The 17,277-nt window shown below is 36.3% G+C and overlaps 1 long non-coding RNA gene across 1 annotated transcript; it reads left to right on the top strand.

Moving 5' to 3' along the window:
- Positions 1-3,620: 3,620 nt before the first annotated feature.
- LOC118910565 (uncharacterized) lies at positions 3,621-16,783 on the top strand. Its single transcript, XR_005024038.2, has 3 exons — positions 3,621-4,067; positions 5,246-6,708; positions 16,427-16,783. It is a non-coding gene; the product is annotated as an uncharacterized LOC118910565 (long non-coding RNA).
- Positions 16,784-17,277: the final 494 nt, after the last annotated feature.

Below are 17,277 nucleotides of genomic sequence, written 5' to 3'. Positions count from 1 at the left end.
GATTTGCTGGAGGGATTTAAAGATACATTTTCTTTTGTCTTCTTTAATCATTTCATTATTAAAATGAAAATTACGTCTTTTTGTTGTGAATTCATTTCTTAGGAGGCTATCAAGTTATCATCTCTCGTCTGTATTATCTTGGTTTAGAACATGCACTCTGGTGCCAATATTTATCAGCTCTGCAACATTTGGCAAGTATCTTAACCTCTCTGTCCTCTAGTTTCGTCAAGTGTAAAGTGGGGAAAACCACAGTGCCTACCTCATAGGGTTTTGCCAAGGGTTGAGAGTTCAAAATATAAAGTTTTTAGAACAGTTCTGGGGACAATGTTCATGCTGTATAGTTAGGTATTTTTATTGTTATCTAGAAGCAATCACGGCTACCTCCATTGAAAACTTAATGCTGATTTTCTTCTCATTAATAGAGTGCCCTTTATGTTTAATGGACATTACATAAACTGTCATTATACCAAACTCAGTGATGAGGTATTATACCTAGATGAGTCTAGACATTATTATCCTAGATCCAGAGAAGCTATGAGAAGTGAAATAATTGTTCAAATTCACTAGGCAGTGACAGAACTGGGATTTGAATTCATGTCAGTCTGTCACTGAAGTCCATGCTATTTCCATGATATCACTCAGCCAGAAACCACAGCACTATATGCAACCAACCACCATAACATCTTTCTGCCATTACCAAACCAGAGCTTTATCTTTTTTGGCACACCAAAAATCGTGTACTTAGAGTACCGATGTAGTACCTCTGTATTGGAATTAAACTGTAGGTATCTGATGACAGTAATGATTTACTGCTGCTAATTTTAGTTTACCCCAGATAATTTGTCAATCAACACCCAGTCTTTTGGTTTTCTCTCTGCCATTCCTCCCAGTCTCCAGTTTCACATGGGTATTTAAGATCGCCAGTCTCTAGCTCTCCAGGCGGTCTCTTAGCATGGAGGCTGTACACAATATAAAATACTGAAAAAAAAACTTGACCCCTACGTTCAAGTAGGAATGAGAGGAAAATGACTGCTTTCTGAGGTGGGAACAGCAGGAGCAGTTTCTGGGAAAATTCTTTCTAGGCCTAAAAATAATTAAAATTTTGGTTGTGTCCATTTGAGATCTATGCCCAGCCCAGGTCTGCATGTCTAAGCCAGCACTCTCCAGTCATTCCAACCCAGCATGCTCACTACCACCTCCTCCCACCTCTCAGAGCAGCCTGTGGATTGTTTTATGAATTGTCCAGTCTCTTCAGCAAAATGGTAACTTCCATATCTTTTGCCTTGTTTGTATCCCCAAAAGCTTCTGCCAAGTAGGGCCATGTAGTCCTTTTTTCATTGTGGTAAAATAAACATAACATAAAATTTGCTATTTTAACCATTTTTACATATACAGTTCAGTGGCATTAAGTACAATGACATTACTGTGTGATTATTACCACCATCCGTCTCCAGAACTTTTACAGCACCCCAAGCTGAAACTCTGTTCTCACTAAACAGTAACTCCTCACTCCCCTTTCCCGCTCCTGGCAACCACAATTCTCCTTTCTATTTTTGTGAGTTTGACTACTCTTTTTTAAGGAGAACCAATCATACAGTCTTTGTCCTTTTGTGTCTGGCTTATTTCATTTAATATAATATATTCAAAGCTCATCTGCGCTGGAGTGGTGTCAGAACTTCATTCCTTTTTTAAGGCTGACTAATATTCCATGGTATGTATATATTGAATTTTCCTTGTTGGTTCTTCCGTGGACAAACATCTGAGTTTCTACTTTTGACTGTTGTGAATAGTGCTGCTGTGTGCATTGGTGTACAAATGTCTGTTTGAATCCCTGCTCTCAGTTCTTTTTGTTATATACCCAGCAGTGGACTTGCTGAATCTTAGGATAATTCTGTGTTTATTGGTTTTTGAGGGACCACTGTGATATTGTCCACAGTGCTGCGCCATTTTATATTCCTACCAGCAATGCACACTCTAATTTCTCTATATTCTCTCAAAGCTTATTTTACCCTCATTTTTCTGACTTACTCCTCATGATGAATGAGTAATTATTACTCTATATAACATCTGTATTGAACTTCATAGTTGGCAATATTTTTGTGTATACCTTGCCCTTTTTAACCTTTATAATAATGTTTTAAGTATATTTATATTACGAAAGAAGAAATTGAAGCTTTGAGGTGTTAACATCACTTTCCCAAGATCACAGAGCAAATATATGGAAAAGTCAAATACATAACTTTATTCCTGATTCTTTTCGTTATTCAGAGAATCAAATAATCTATGTTCTTTGAGAGTCTCCCTATTTGCTCTGTTCACTCTGAATCATAGCAAAAGAAAAGCTCACAGTGTGAAGAGATTCCAGAAGAGGATACCTGCTATTCTCCCATACCTCCTATGAAAATGAATGGCTTAAATAAGTAGCAGGAAGGGTTTAGGTTAGATATTAACTGGGTGGCTGATGTTGGTAGACATTGGCAAAGATTACCAAAGGATACTTTGGGATAATTCAAGTCCTGAAAAATACTGTGGGTTGAATTCCAACTCAGCACATGCCTGAAGGCACAGGAAGTAATTCCATGAATCCTTGTTAATTGTTTGAAAGCAGGGGATAAACTTAATTTCACATAGTGTCTTTGAGTTCTCTGATTCTATAACAAGGATTCTACCAGTGTATCTGTATTACTGAAAAAAGCTGTTCTTTCATATTTGGGGATGGATCTTGTTTTCTTGACCCTTTCATCCTTGATTTTCTGGAAGATTCAGGTCCCTTCACTCAGTTCCATTTCATACCCTCAGACTTCATTCACCAGAGCATCAAGGGAGAGGTCAGAGGTGACGTACCTCACCTGGGGTCCTGAGCCACCCATTGGGCAGCTGACTTTTCTGTAACACCATTCATTTGATTTCACTCTGCTCCCTAGGGAGATTTGAAGGGGTTGCCATTTTGGCCTGAGATTAAAGGGACAGTTACAATGTCTAACCTTTCTGAGTTGTCAGTGCTGTAGCAAAAAGAAGAGACAAGGTTGCTGGTTTAAGATAGCAAGCCTGAAAGAAAGCTAGCTAGTAGTGATATAAAATTCTCTGGGTATTTATCCAGATGTTGCCATCAGTCAGCTATCTGCCTCAGAGCAGCAGTCTGTAGGGTATTTAAAAGTCCACATGATTTCACTCACTGGGCAGTCCTTGCCTTCCCCTGCGGAACTGTACATCTTAATGACCCTGTAAGCAAGACTAATTCAGCTCCTTACATATGTTTAATATCCATGTGTTTTAGTTTCCTCATTATTCAAGAGGAATAATCAGAACTTCTCACCTCATAGTTGTTCGAAGCTAAGTAATAAACCGTTTTGAGAAGTAGCATGCATCCCAAGCAATTTAAAGACCTTTTTAGGATAATGTAGAAATTAAAGAAAAACTATTCTAGAAATCATTTAACAAAATGGTTGCTGAAAAATTGAGGTAATGTGGTATGCAAACAAAAGTGGTAATAAGGTAAAAAGTACTATGCATCTGAAACTAACAAAGATAAAATAAGAAGCAAATTATTAAAAAAAAAACCCATAAAAATAAAAGTACTGTCTCACCTACATCCTCTTTCTTTCTTTTTTTCTTTCCTATTCTTTGAAGTCTCCTTGTTGGGGCCTTCACCTCCTATGCTGTGAATGACAGGTGAAGAACTGGGTTTAGAGGAGTAATCACTGAGGCATTGCTTTAGTAAATAGCAGCACTGTTGACCTGGAGTAGTGATCACACTGCTTCTGCCTGATGCAGGACAGTCAGTCTTAGAGTCAGAGAGCAGGGAGTGCAGAGCTGGGTCATGATCCTGACCAACCAACGCTGTTACTGAGCAGATTATGAAACTGAAGCCAGGAGAGGTGCCCATTATTTCTCTTTCACATATCAGAGAATGGAAGTTGAAGAATGCAGTGGAAAGAAGATGAAATGGGCAATGGTGCATCTATTAATCCTAGATCCAGGGAACCGTCTTTGTAAGTAGACCTGCCTTCAAATGTCCCACAGGGTCTGCAGAGTTTGCAGAACAACTTAAGAGCACTCGAAACCAGGTATGGTCTCAGCAAATACATGGAGTTAAGGCCAGCAGAACCTGGCTTGGCACTTAGTTGATCCTCATTCTCACCAGAACTCCCTTCTAAGCCTGGATAACTTCACATAATGTTAGAAATTTCCCTCTAAAGATCTGCCTCTTTATCTCTGCAGGGCAGCAGATCATCTGCCTCTTTATCTCTATTGGCAGCCCTACTCAGTACAAGTTTCACACAAATGCACAAACCTCAACCACTTGGTTTTCACTCTACATTGCTTTCTCTCAAATTTAATCGCTGCATTTTAGTGTCTGTAGAAAGAACTCAGGGGTAATATGACACACCTCTGGAATTCCTCCACTGATTATAGGCTGTGCCCTGCAAGTGACGATAGCAGGATTTGGCCACTTAGGAGTGCAGGGTTCCCTTGACACCACCTGGATCTTCATGGAGAGGGTCATGCTGCGTACTCTCCCGGGGTGCTGGATTGATTTCACAATTTTTCCCCCTAATGTAGTGTCTGTCTTGAAGGAGGTCCCTGTCCAAGCATGTTTTGCTTTTTTATGTAATAAATCGCAAAATTCAGGATTTAAACATTGGAAGTAAAAATCTATATTTTTCTATTTTAATCTGTGAGATTTAACATATTAATTTTATCTTTAATTACAAAAAAGCATGGTGAACAAAATGTGTTGTGGTGGGATTATGAAAATGTTTTTCTTTTTTATACTTTCATATAATTAAAATTTTTTCTACAATGAAATTTATTATATTTATGAATCAGATAAATGTTGTAAGAATCCAGCCCGGTCATGGGGATTTTTGGATTTCTGAAGAGCTTTTGACCTAGGATCTCAGTCACTCCCTCATCTCGACACTGAAGTGAAACCCTGTGACTTCTAGGTTGTTTCCTACACTGAGGTTTTATGACTCCATGGAAGATCTAACTCATTATCATTAAAAATAGATCTGTAGGGCTCAGGGGAATGATTTTGATAGTAGTTATATTGTTTAAAACCCCCAGACTTGGAGCTGGAATGCTCCAAGAAATCTCTACCTGAGGAGTTGAAGGGAAGGCAGGGAGGGGGGTCCCACAGTGGGGTAAAGGGGCAGAGGTACATTATTAACACTCTCATGGCTTCTCCTTCGCTGTTTTCCTCAGTGTGACTAATTATAATGCTCTTTGTTCTTTGTTCCAGAGTCAGAGACATCCCTGCCACGCAGCTAATACATTTATAACTCTGGGCAAAGGTTTCAACAAATACGATTTCTTCACTCCAAAGTCCACCTATGTGTGTTCCCTGAAATAAAGAACAGTGCATTTCTGTCTGCTGGTCTCTAATCCCAGAAGCCTCGGCAGCAGAGCCAGGAGTAGATCCAAAAAGGTCTTCTTAGAGCTCTGGAGACCATGACTGGCTCAAGCAGGATGACGCTCTGTGGGGTCACCCATGGACTTCATTGCTTTCTTTTTTTCAAACTGATATAGTGTCTGCAGAGAAAAGACTGCCCAGGTAGTCCAGAAAAAAAGAGACTATCTGTTGTGACTTAAGTGGTAGAAATGGAAAGATCCTAACACGGAGCATTGGTGAAAACACACTTCTTATCCAGGCAATCGATTAGAATGTTGCAATTGAAAAGTTTTACTCAGAGAAAGAAAATGAGTAAAAAACAAAGTAAATGAACAAAAAGGAGAAGATCTGGGATTAGGTCTGATGATCTAGAACATACAAGGAACATAATTCAGTTTCTGATTCTTTATCTGGGATCTTGGAACATGATCTGGGCATAAATCAGAATCTTCAATGGCTATATTACCCTGCCTGCCACACACCCTTCCCATGAAGATAGGCAACAGGGAAGGTGCTTGAATTCTATCAGACCCATGGGTGTCACCGAGCAATTTCTTTCTTTAGCATCTCACATGAACATGGCTGAAATCACAGATAAAGCTCACCTGGGGCTGGACTGGGAGAGCGCTCCATGTGACAGTGCTATTCTGAAAAACATCTGACTTGAAGCCAAGCGACACTAAACCCACTCTAGTGAGTGTTTTGGTATAAGGTGTCTATTCCAGAGCCCAGCCCGAATACTAGTGGAACCGAGTATCGTATGACAATCTGATTTACCACAAAGTCTTGTGGCAGATTCCGCAGGTATGGTGTGAACATTTGAATGACCTTATCTGGGAAGGAGCCAAGTGGTCTATGGAACATCTGAAAATGAAACACTACCCTGCAGAGAAACTGTGCCTGCCTTAAAACCTCTGATAAGAAGCCACTGAAACTTGAAAACCACACAAACATTGTCTTGGTTCTTGAGAAGTTCATTGTTTAGTGGGGAAAGCAGATAAAAAATGACAATCTTAAAATAATTTAAGTGCTATACTAAGAGTATATCTAGGGTGCTGTCAGAACACAGAAGAGGGACACCTTGTCCAGCCAGCCAGTGAGGGCCAGAGAAGGCTGCCACGATAGCTAGTTATAAGAAATTGAGAGTACAGTTGGGATGTCTTGTCTTGAAGATGACATTAGCTTTCCAAATACATCAGACTCATCCCAGAACCAAAGGATTTAGCTTTTCTCATAAAATCTGTATGTATTTATTCATCTGCATCCTCAATGAAAGGGAGAATGGTCGGAAATATGTCATTGCTCAGACGCAGGTCAGTGTCACCGCTTTTTAACCTATGGTTATTCCTCCATACATGTTTTCCTTTAAAAAGCCTGCTCTTTGCTGTCATTCTATCTGAACCTGTACTTTTCTTTATATAATTCTTAACAGATCTCTATCTCACCACCTAGACTAACTGTTTAACTTTATGTGACACTATTTCATCTGGTTTACATAATGCAAGATTTTGCCTCACTTGATATTTGCTATTTTCCCTTACTTGTTTTCTGCATACTTCCAGGAGCTCTCCTGAGTGATGTAAGCCTGGCAGTTATTTTTGGTATTAAGTTTTATAACTAAAAACCTAGATGTATTTTTCATTTCTTGTAAAGTTGTCTGAGCCAGGGGAGCTGAAAACTAGAGAATGGGCTGCTTGGAGAGCTAAAGACCTAAAAGTGAATGCCACCTTCTAATTGCCTGATGAAGCTGTTTATCTTTCACAGTTTTGTACTTTACGTCCAGGGCAGGGTCTGACTAGCCTCACTCATGTCAAAATTAGGCTGGATATTGGAAACTTCTTTCCCTTTTATCTTATCTCATTGGCGATGTGCATGCATCCATTATTCCTCTGGATTAAGAGGTCAAAGAAGCTCAGGAGTTACAAGGATGGACCCTTTTAATTGTGGGCTGGGGGTGTGCCTAGAGTATCCTCTGGATGCGTTCACTGTTCTACAGTGGGTCTCTAGGGGGAAATTATTTGTTGTTGAGTAAGGGCCATTCGCAGGATTCAGCCTGAGTTTGCACATAATGTAGGGTCACTTCAGCTGTCTTAGAAATGACAATAGTGGTAGCCAGTGGACAGACCATTTTAAGATAATAACATTATCCAAAGTTACTTCCATTTCAAAAATAAATATTATCCACCAATTGATATGATCATGCAGGTTTTTTGTTAGATCTGCTAATGTGGTAAATTGCACTGAGCTTTTTTTTATATTGAAGTATCATTGATATACAATCTTATGTTGGTTTTAATTATACAACACAGTGGTTCAAGTTACCCATATTATTAAATCCTCACCTCTTTTAGTGTGGTCACTATCTATCAATGTAGTAAGATGTTACAGGGTCATTAACTGTATTCTCCGGGCTGTACTACATCCCTGTGACCAACTTATATCATGATTATGAGTTACTGTGGTCCTTTATCCTCTTCCCTCACCCCTCCACCCCAATCCTATCCCCTCCCCCTGGTAACCACTAGTCCCTTCTTGGTGTCTATGAGGTGTCTATGGCTATTTTGTTCTTTCTGTTTAGCTTTGTTTTACTACTTCACAAGTAAGTGAGATCATTTGGTATTTGTCTTTCTCTGCCTGGCTTATTTCACTGAGCATAATACCCTCTAGATCTATCCATGTTGTTGCAACTGGGAGGATTTCTTTTCTTTTTATGGATGAATAGTATTTCATTGTGTATATATACCACATCCTCTTTATGCATTCATCTACTGATGGACACTTAGGTTGCTTCCATATCTTGGCTATTGCAAAAAGTACAGTGATAAACATAAGGGTGCATATGTCTTTTGGAATCAGGGACTTCGTTTTTTTGGGGGAAATTCCTAGGAGGGGAATTACTGGGTTGAATGGTATTTCTATTTTTAGTTCTTTTTTGAGGAACCTCCATATTACTTTCCACAATGGCTGCATAAATTTACATTCCCACCAACAGTGTAGGAGGATTCCCATTTCTCTGCATCCTTGCCAGCATTTGTTATTTCTTATCTTTTGGATAGTAGCCATCCTAACGTATCCAAATCTCATTGTGGATTTAATTTGCATTTCCCTGATGATTAGTCATGTGGAGCACCTTTTCTCCCATACTGTAGGGTGCCTTTTTGTTCTGCTAATGGTGTTCTTTGCTGTACAGAAGCTTTTCAGTTTGATGTAGTCCCACTTGTTCATTTTTTATTTTGTTTACTCTGCCCGAGGAGATGTGTTCAGGAAAAAGTTGCTCATGCTTATATTCAAGAGATTTTTTCCTATGTTTTCTTCTAAGAGCTTTATGGTTTCATGACTTACATTCAGGTCTTTGATTCATTTCAAGTTTACTTTTGTGTATGGAGTTAAACAATAATCCAGTTTCATTCTCTTACATATAGTTGTCCAGTTTTTCCAACACCAGTTGTTGGAGAAGCTGTCTTTTCCCCATTATATGTTCATGGTTCCTGTATCATGTATTAATTGACCATATATACATGGATGTTATGTCTGGGCTCTCTACTCTGTTCCACTGATCTATGGGTCTGTTCTTGTGCCCGTACCACATTGTTTTGATTACTGTGGCTTTGTAGTAGATCTTGAAGTCAGGGAGCATAATCCCTCTAACTTTGCTCTTCTTTCTCAGGATTGCTTTGGCTATTCAGAGTCTATTGTGGTTCCATATGAATTTTAGAAATATTTGTTCTAGTTCACTGAAGAATGCTGTTGGTATTTTGATAGGGATTGCCGTGAATCTGTAAATTGCTTTGGGCAGGATGGCCATTTTGACAATATTAATTCTTTCCATCTATGAGCACAGGACACTGACAGAGTTCTTAACAGTTATATTGAGATATAATTCTCATACCATACAATTCACCCAATTAAAGTATATAATTCAATAATTTTTAGTATAATCACAGGATTGTATAGCCATCACCACAATCTATTTTAGAACATTTTCATTATACCAAAAAGAAACCCTGTACCCATTAGCCATTGCCACCCAATATCCTGATTTCCCCCCAGCCCTAGGCAATCACCAACCTATTTTCTATCTCTATAGATTTGCTTATTACACACATTCCATATAAATGGAATTATATGATAAGTGGTCTTTTGTGTTCTCTCATTCAGCATAATGTCTGTAAGGTTCATCCTATTTTTTGTACCAGCACTTCATTTCTTGTTAGTGCCAAATAATATTCCATTTATGGATATACTAGATTTTGTTTATTCATTCACCAGTTGTCTGACATTTGGATTATTTCTACTTCTTGACTATTATTTGACTATTATTTCCACTTTTTGACTATTTGAATAATGTGGCTATGCAGCATTATTTATAATAGCCAAGATACAGTTGTAATCTAAGTGTCCATCAACAGTTGAGTAGATAAAGATGGTGTGGTGTGTATATATATATATATATATGCAATGGAATATTATTCAGTCATAAAAAGGAGGAAATCCTACCATTTGCTATAAGATGGCTGGAACTTGAGGGCATTATTCTAAGTGAAATAAGTCAGAGAAAGAGAAATACTATATGATCTCACTTATATGTAGAATCTAAAAAAGAAGTCTCATAGAAAAAACCATATTTGATTGTTACCAGAAGTAGGGTGTGGAGGAAGGGGCATTCGATGAAGGTGGTTAAAGGTACGAACTCCCAGTTATAAGATTAAGTAGTAGGGATGCACTGTATAGCATGTTGACTGTACTTAACATTGCTATAATATATGAAAATTGTGAAGAGAGTAAATTGTAAGAGTTCTCATCATGAGCTAGAAAAATTTTTTTCATTCCCTATTTTTTGGTACCTATATGAAGTGATGATGTTAACTATTTGTGGTAAGCATTTCACAATATATGTAATTACTTATTTAATGCTGTTTTCCAACCATATTTCAAAACTGGGAAAAACGATGCAACTATGAACATTCATATTCAAGTGTTTGTATGGACGTATGTTTTCATCTCCAGGTATATATCTAGGGATGGAATTTCTGGATCACATGGTAACGCTAACCTGTTAATATTGAGAAAAACTAGACAACAATGGGAATTTTCCCTAAGAAAACGTTAAGGACTGAGAATAAAAGGAGATCAGAATTGGACTGAAAGGGACTGAATCCAGCCAGACTGTTTTCATTCTGACAACCTCTAGATATTATTGGATATTCAGAGGATTCCAGATGATAACAAAAATACCTTTTCAGGGTAACACTTAGACAGCAAAACTTTGAGTGAACATTAGTTATAACATCCCCAAATGTTTTCTGATTCAGGCAGGAAGGCAAGTAGATTTTCTAGTCTTGTATATTGTTTCTGCATGGCATGTCCCAGAAGCACGTAAGGATAAATTGTTTAGATTTCAGTCATATCTGAATCTTGTAAAAGCTGTGCTGTCCAATATGACAGCCATTAGTTACATGTGATTTTTACAATTAAATTAATTAAAATAAAATCTGAAATTCAGGTCCTCAGCTGTCTGAGGCTACTATGTTGCACATGTGGCTACTGTGCTGTACATTTAGCAGTGGTTCTCCAATGGCCATGATTTAACCTGCCACAGAAATCTGGCACTGTCTCGAGAACTTTTTTTTCTATGACTTGGGGCAGGGTGGGTGCTACTGGTACCTGGTGGGTAGAGGCCAGAGATCCTGCTAGACATCATATAATACACAGGGCAGCCTTCACAATTAGCCATGAAAAATGCTAATAGTTTCAGGATTGAGAAACCTTGTTCTAAAGCAATGCTGTCCAAACCTGGGTAGCTTTTTTATATAGAAAAGAAATCATCTGATCAGCTTTTTAAAAGTCCTTATGCCTGAGTCCCACCCCTAAGTTTCTGATTCAGGAAGTATGAAGAGAATCCAGGGATCTGTGTTCAAAAGCTTTCCAAGTGATTCTTATGAGTAGCCGACTCAAGAACTATTGTGTAAAATTAGACAGGCAGACTCTCAGCTCTTAATTCAGAAGAAAATCACCTGGTAAACATGAGCAGTACTCCCAGGTTAGATTAATGGCTCCAAGGCCATTACCTCTTCTGTTTAATTTCTCTAATTGCCTATCTCTCAATTAATGGGGTCATTCAGCATTTAAGACTTGCATTAATTTCCCTCCTCTTTTTAAAAAATTCTTTCATTCTGCATAAATCCAGTTTGCAAATGATCACCTCTTGTTAATCATTGTATTCTTTCTGTTTACAAACAGAGCAAATGACCTAGAAAATGTTTGGCAGTAGCTGTCTTTGTTTACTGGTGTTTAATGGGAAATAGCTGAGCAAACAGGTGCTCTAGCTCCTCTGTAGGTGGTATGCATGACATTGTCGTCCATGCCTTTGCTACCAGCTAACTTAACTACATGGAAGTGGAATTCATTTCAAATGGTTTGAAGTTGTATACTTTAAGTTCAGTATAATTCTGCTGAACTTAGAGAAGTGTAAAAAGAGTTGATTATAGCTTTAAGACATATTTTCCTTTCCATATTCTATCACTCTGTAATAAACTACAAAAAGGGAACAGTCCCTGCTTTTAGGAAACTTAAAAGTTTAAATAGGAAATGAGACATAAATACAAGTATCTGTAAGAAAAGATATTCAATATTCTAAGAGGATACAAAATGGAGAGGAAGAGATTTTTCTGGCTGGAGAGATCTGGGAAATTTTATGGAAGTACAGCATCTTTAGCTTTTCCATCCCTCATTCAATAAATGTTTGATGATGGCTAACTTATACTAGGTCCATGATTTCTGGAGCTGGGGATAAAGAGGTGCAATCCCTCTATTTGCAGAATTTCATTTCCTAGAAACTAATTACCAGTCAACAGTTATTTATAATGTGCCTACTGTGAACCAAGCATACAAGACAGATAGGCAATGATGACTCAATGGGATCAGTATTAAAGTAGGGGGAGAACATAATCCAGTTGATTAATGGCTGGGTTTTTATCATACTAAATCCTCCTCTCTAAGCACAGATATTTCTCTGTTCTCATTTGCAATGTCCATATCATAAGGCACTCACTCACCCTTAGCAATAATTTAATCATAACACTGAATTTAACAGTAGTTATTTATTTAGTAACATGTTGCAATCATCCAGTGGGTCATTAGTGTTAAGTCTGGCACCTCCCAAGGAATCAGTAAAGAATTGCAACTGAGAAACCACTGCAGTGATCCTGTTTGTCAGTACCTCTGAGGAAGTTTTCTGAAAGAGCTAATATATATTGGCTCTTCTGTAAATCTGGTAACTATGTCAATTGTGAGCTTAATCAGGAATATGATGGCTATACAGTGAACTTTGCTGTGTGGAGTTTGTAGTATGGCTGGTTTTATTCAATCTCGAAGTAATTTTAAATTACAAAACATTTCAAAAACATAAAAACTACAGAAAATAATATAACAAACACCTACATGTACTCCCCATAATGCCTAAAAGATAATAACATTTTTCTTTTTTTGCCCTCAATTCTGTCTCTTTGTCATTTCTCTGGGACACAAATTAAACAACATTAAAGATATAGCTAGCTAAAATCCCCTTTGCACACCCCCTCATTTCCTTCAATGTCCCTCCTCCCAGAGGAAACCAGTATCTTGAAGTCAATAAATTGGCAGTAAAATTCTCATGTATTAAATGAGAATGAAAAATGAAATTTAAAATTAAAATAAAGATTTTTCTATATATGAATGTATGTATATAGTGTTTTTTAACATTTACACAAATGAATAATATTGTACATATCCTTTTGTTAACTAAATTTTAATTTGAAGTTATATTTTCAAGATTTTTAGGTATATATAGACTCAGTTCATTCATTTTCACTGCTGAATATCCAATCTTATCTGCATTTCAGGTCCCTTTGCCCTGTAATATCTTTAATGTCTTTTCTTTCCTTGGTCAGTCCTGTAAGAGGTCTGTCCACCTTATTAGTTTTTATCAAAGATATGGATTTATTGTTTTTTTTCTATTTCATTAATTCTTGTTCTTTATTATATTTGAATGACTAAAAGGTTCCATCTTTATTGTCAGTTTGTTGAGGTGCAATTCACATACAAGAAAATTCACTAATTTTAAATGTATAATTTTGGTAAACGTATATAGCAGAGTAACCACAAACATAATCAAGACAATTTCTACTGCCACAAAAAGTTCCCTCATGCCCTTCTGTAGTCATTTCCTCCCTTTTATCCATGAGCCCTGGTAACCACTAATCTAAAAAAAGCTCAGCTTTTTCTAAAATTTCATATAAATGTATATACAAACAGCATGTAGTATTTTGGGTGTTGCTAGTTTCAGTTAGAATAATGCTGTTGAGATACATCCATGTTATTACATGTATCTGTAATATGTTTCGTTTTAGTGCTGAGTGGAATTCCCTTGTTAAAAGAATATTCTGTTCCATGGATCTCTGTGTCTGCATCAATCATTGTTTTGTCTATGTAGGGTTATAGTTTTAATTCTTGAAATCTGGTTGGGTAAATCTTTCAACTTTTTTATTTTTAAAGCCTGTTGTTACTTTGATTGGGATTGTGTTGAATCTATTGATCAATTTGAGGAGAATTGAGATTAAAAAAAAATAAGATCCATGGACTATCTCGTCATTTATTTAGGTCTTGAATTTCTCTCAAAAACATCTTGTAATTCCCAGTATACAGGTATTGCATATATATTTGTTAAATTTATCTCTGGTTCATACTACTGATGCTATTAAAGTAGTCCTTAAAATTTCAAATTTGAATTGTTCAATGCCAACATATGTAAATAATTTTTTAATATTGATGTTGTATTCTTGATACCTACCAAACTAGCTTGTAAATTTTAACAGTTAATTTGTGGATTCCTTAGTATTTTCTACATACAGGATTATATTATCTGTGACTAAAGACAATTTTGCTTCTTTTCCAGGCTGGATGAATTTATTTCTTTTTCTTGCTCTTTTAAACTGGGTAGAACCTTCACCACAATGATTAATAAAAATGGGAAGCTTGAACATCTCTCTTTTTTTTCTGATCCTATAAGGAACACATTCAGTCTTTTTCACCAAATATGACATTAGTTGTCAGATTCTGTAGATGCTTTTTATCGAACTAAGAAAGTTTCCCTCTATTCCTAGTTTGGAGTTTTTATAATGAATGGGAGATGAATTTTGTCAAATAGAGTTTCTGCCTTTATTAAGATGATTATGTGGTTTTCCTGTTTTAATTTATTAATTTAGTGAAGTACATGGATAGACTTTAAAAATGTGAAACCAACTTTGCCTTCCCATGAGAAATCCCACATGGTATTTCCCTTTATATATTTCTGGACTTGAAATGCTAATATTTTGTCAAGGATGTTCGCATTCATGTTAATGAAGGATATTGGCTTATAGTTTTCTTCTAGTGGTTTATCTGGTTTTGGAAACAGGGTAATGCTTGCCTCATAAAACAAACTGTGAAGCATATCCTCCTGTTCTATTTTTGGAAAGATTTTACATAGGATTGGTATTATTTGTTACAAAAATGTTTGGTATCATATACCAGTGAAGACATCTGCACCCAGAGTTTTCTTTTTGGGGAAGTTTTTATCTACAAATTCAACTTATTTAAATGGTCTCAGGCTAGTCAGGTTATCAGTTTCTCTTGAGTGATCTTTGGTAGTTTGTCTTTCAAGGAATTTGTCAATTTCATCTAAATGGCATAAAGTGCTCATAATATTCCCTTATTTAAAAATATGCAGTATCTGTAGTGTTGTCCCCTTTATCATTTCTGATTTGTGTCTTCTTTCTTTTGTACTTCATCAGTCTGAGTAAAGTTTGTCAATTTTATTGGTCTTTTCAATGAACCAAGTTTTGATTTCATTGATTTTTCTGTTACTTATTTTCTTCTTAAAAAATTTCTGATTTTTATTATTTCCTTCCTTATGCCTATGGATTCAATTTACTTTCTTTTAGTGTCTTTAAGTGAAAGTTTATAACATTAATTTGAGAGCATTTAATAATATAAATCTCCCTGAGAACACTGTGCTTTAGATATATCTCATAAATTTTGATATGCTTTTAAATTTTCATTTGGTTCAAGATAATTTCCCTTGTGATGTCTTCTTTAGCTCTCAGTTATTTAGAAATGTGTTTCATTTCCAAATACTTAGAGCTTCTCCAGGTAGGTATCTGTTGATTTCTAATTTAATTCTACTGTGGTCATAACATTTTGTAAGACTTGAATTCTTCTAAATTTACAGAGACTTGTTTTATGGTCCAGAACATGGTCCTTATTTTGGTAAATGTTTTTTGTGCACTTGAAAAGATGGTGTATTCTGCTGTTGTTATGTGGAATTTTCATTAAATGGCAAATAGGTCAAGTTGATTAGCAATATTACGAAGGTGTTTTATACTTCCACTTGTTTTCTTTTTACTTGGTCTATTACTATTAAAATCTCTGACTAAGATTATTAATTTTTCCATTTCTCTTTTCATTTCTAACAGTTTTTGCCTCAGGTATTTTGCGACTCTGTCAGTATTTGCATACACACTGAAGACTGTTATGTCCTCTTAATGAACTGACTCATACATCATTATGCAATTACTCTCTATTCCTAGTAATATCCCTTGCTCTGCAATCTAGTTCATTTGATGTTACTATGCCACTCCAGCTTTCTTTGGATTGTGTAGGCATGGTACATGTTTTTCTATCACTTTACTTTGAACCTATTTGTGTCTTTATATTTTAAGTGGGTTTCTCTCAGGTAACATATAACCGATTCTTGTTTTTTTAATCCAATCTGACAACCTGTGTCTTCAACTGGAATGTTTAGACCATTTGTATTTAATGTATTTATTGATACAGTTGGGTTTATATCTGCCATCTGCTAATTATTTCTTATGTTCTGTATCTTTTTTCTCATCCTAGTTTCCTATTTTTCTTCCTATTTTCCTATTAACCTCAATTAGAATTTTCATGATGCGATAGATTAGTTGTAAAGACATCTCTTATCTTTATGCCTTTCTGTATCATACATTTTTGCAGAGTGACTGAAGAGCTTTGAACCTTGACCTGAAAAGGAGTGTACACTCCTACTCTGTCTCTCTGAGAACCTGCTATTGCCATGTGTACAAGCCCGTACTAGCCTGCTGTATGATGGAGACAATGAGGGAAGAGCTGAGCCAAAAGCCAAAGCCCCAAATATGTGAGAGAACAAGGCCAACCCACAGATGACCTACCAGAGGACCCCATCCATGTGAGACGGCCTAGAAGAATTGAGGTGACCTGTAGACTCCAGAATCCAGACTTGCTCATTTTTTTATTTGGTTGGATGTTACACAGCATTATTGTGGCAATAGATAACTGATACATATAATATACATCTTCTCTCTTCAAATGCAATCTTTGTATATGTGGCGTTTTGGTATTTTGTAAGTCTCATAGCTGAATTGTATTCATTTTTCAAATATAGGGTTTGTACCTTTATATTTTAAATCAATCAATAAGCCTATTTATACTTGTGTTTTTAAATTTTGTCTAAAGCAATTCAATACCAAATATCTCATCATACCAAATAAGGTAATTCTTTTAATAAGGTTTAACTTCATCCTTATCCATGCTCCTCCTCTTCTAAATTATGTTGACATTGTCAACAGTTTTAATTCTACATAATCACTAAATTTGTTTAAATAGTATTCCACTTTTTTTTAGGAATCCTCAATTACATATTATCTCACAAATTATCACCAATTATTTAAATTTATGCTAATTGATAATTACTTAATTGGAAGAGATTCTTTTCCTTCTCATTTTAATCTTTCTCCTATCAGGAATTCTGCTGGCTAAAGTGAAGGCCAGCCCACATTTGAAAGGAAGGGAAATAAAATTCTCAATGG

This window comes from Manis pentadactyla, chromosome 2 (genome assembly GCF_030020395.1).
Source record: "Manis pentadactyla isolate mManPen7 chromosome 2, mManPen7.hap1, whole genome shotgun sequence".
NCBI lineage: Eukaryota > Metazoa > Chordata > Mammalia > Pholidota > Manidae > Manis > Manis pentadactyla.
Note: the sequence above shows the minus strand (reverse complement) of the source record. Positions and strands in the feature narration are given on the sequence as shown.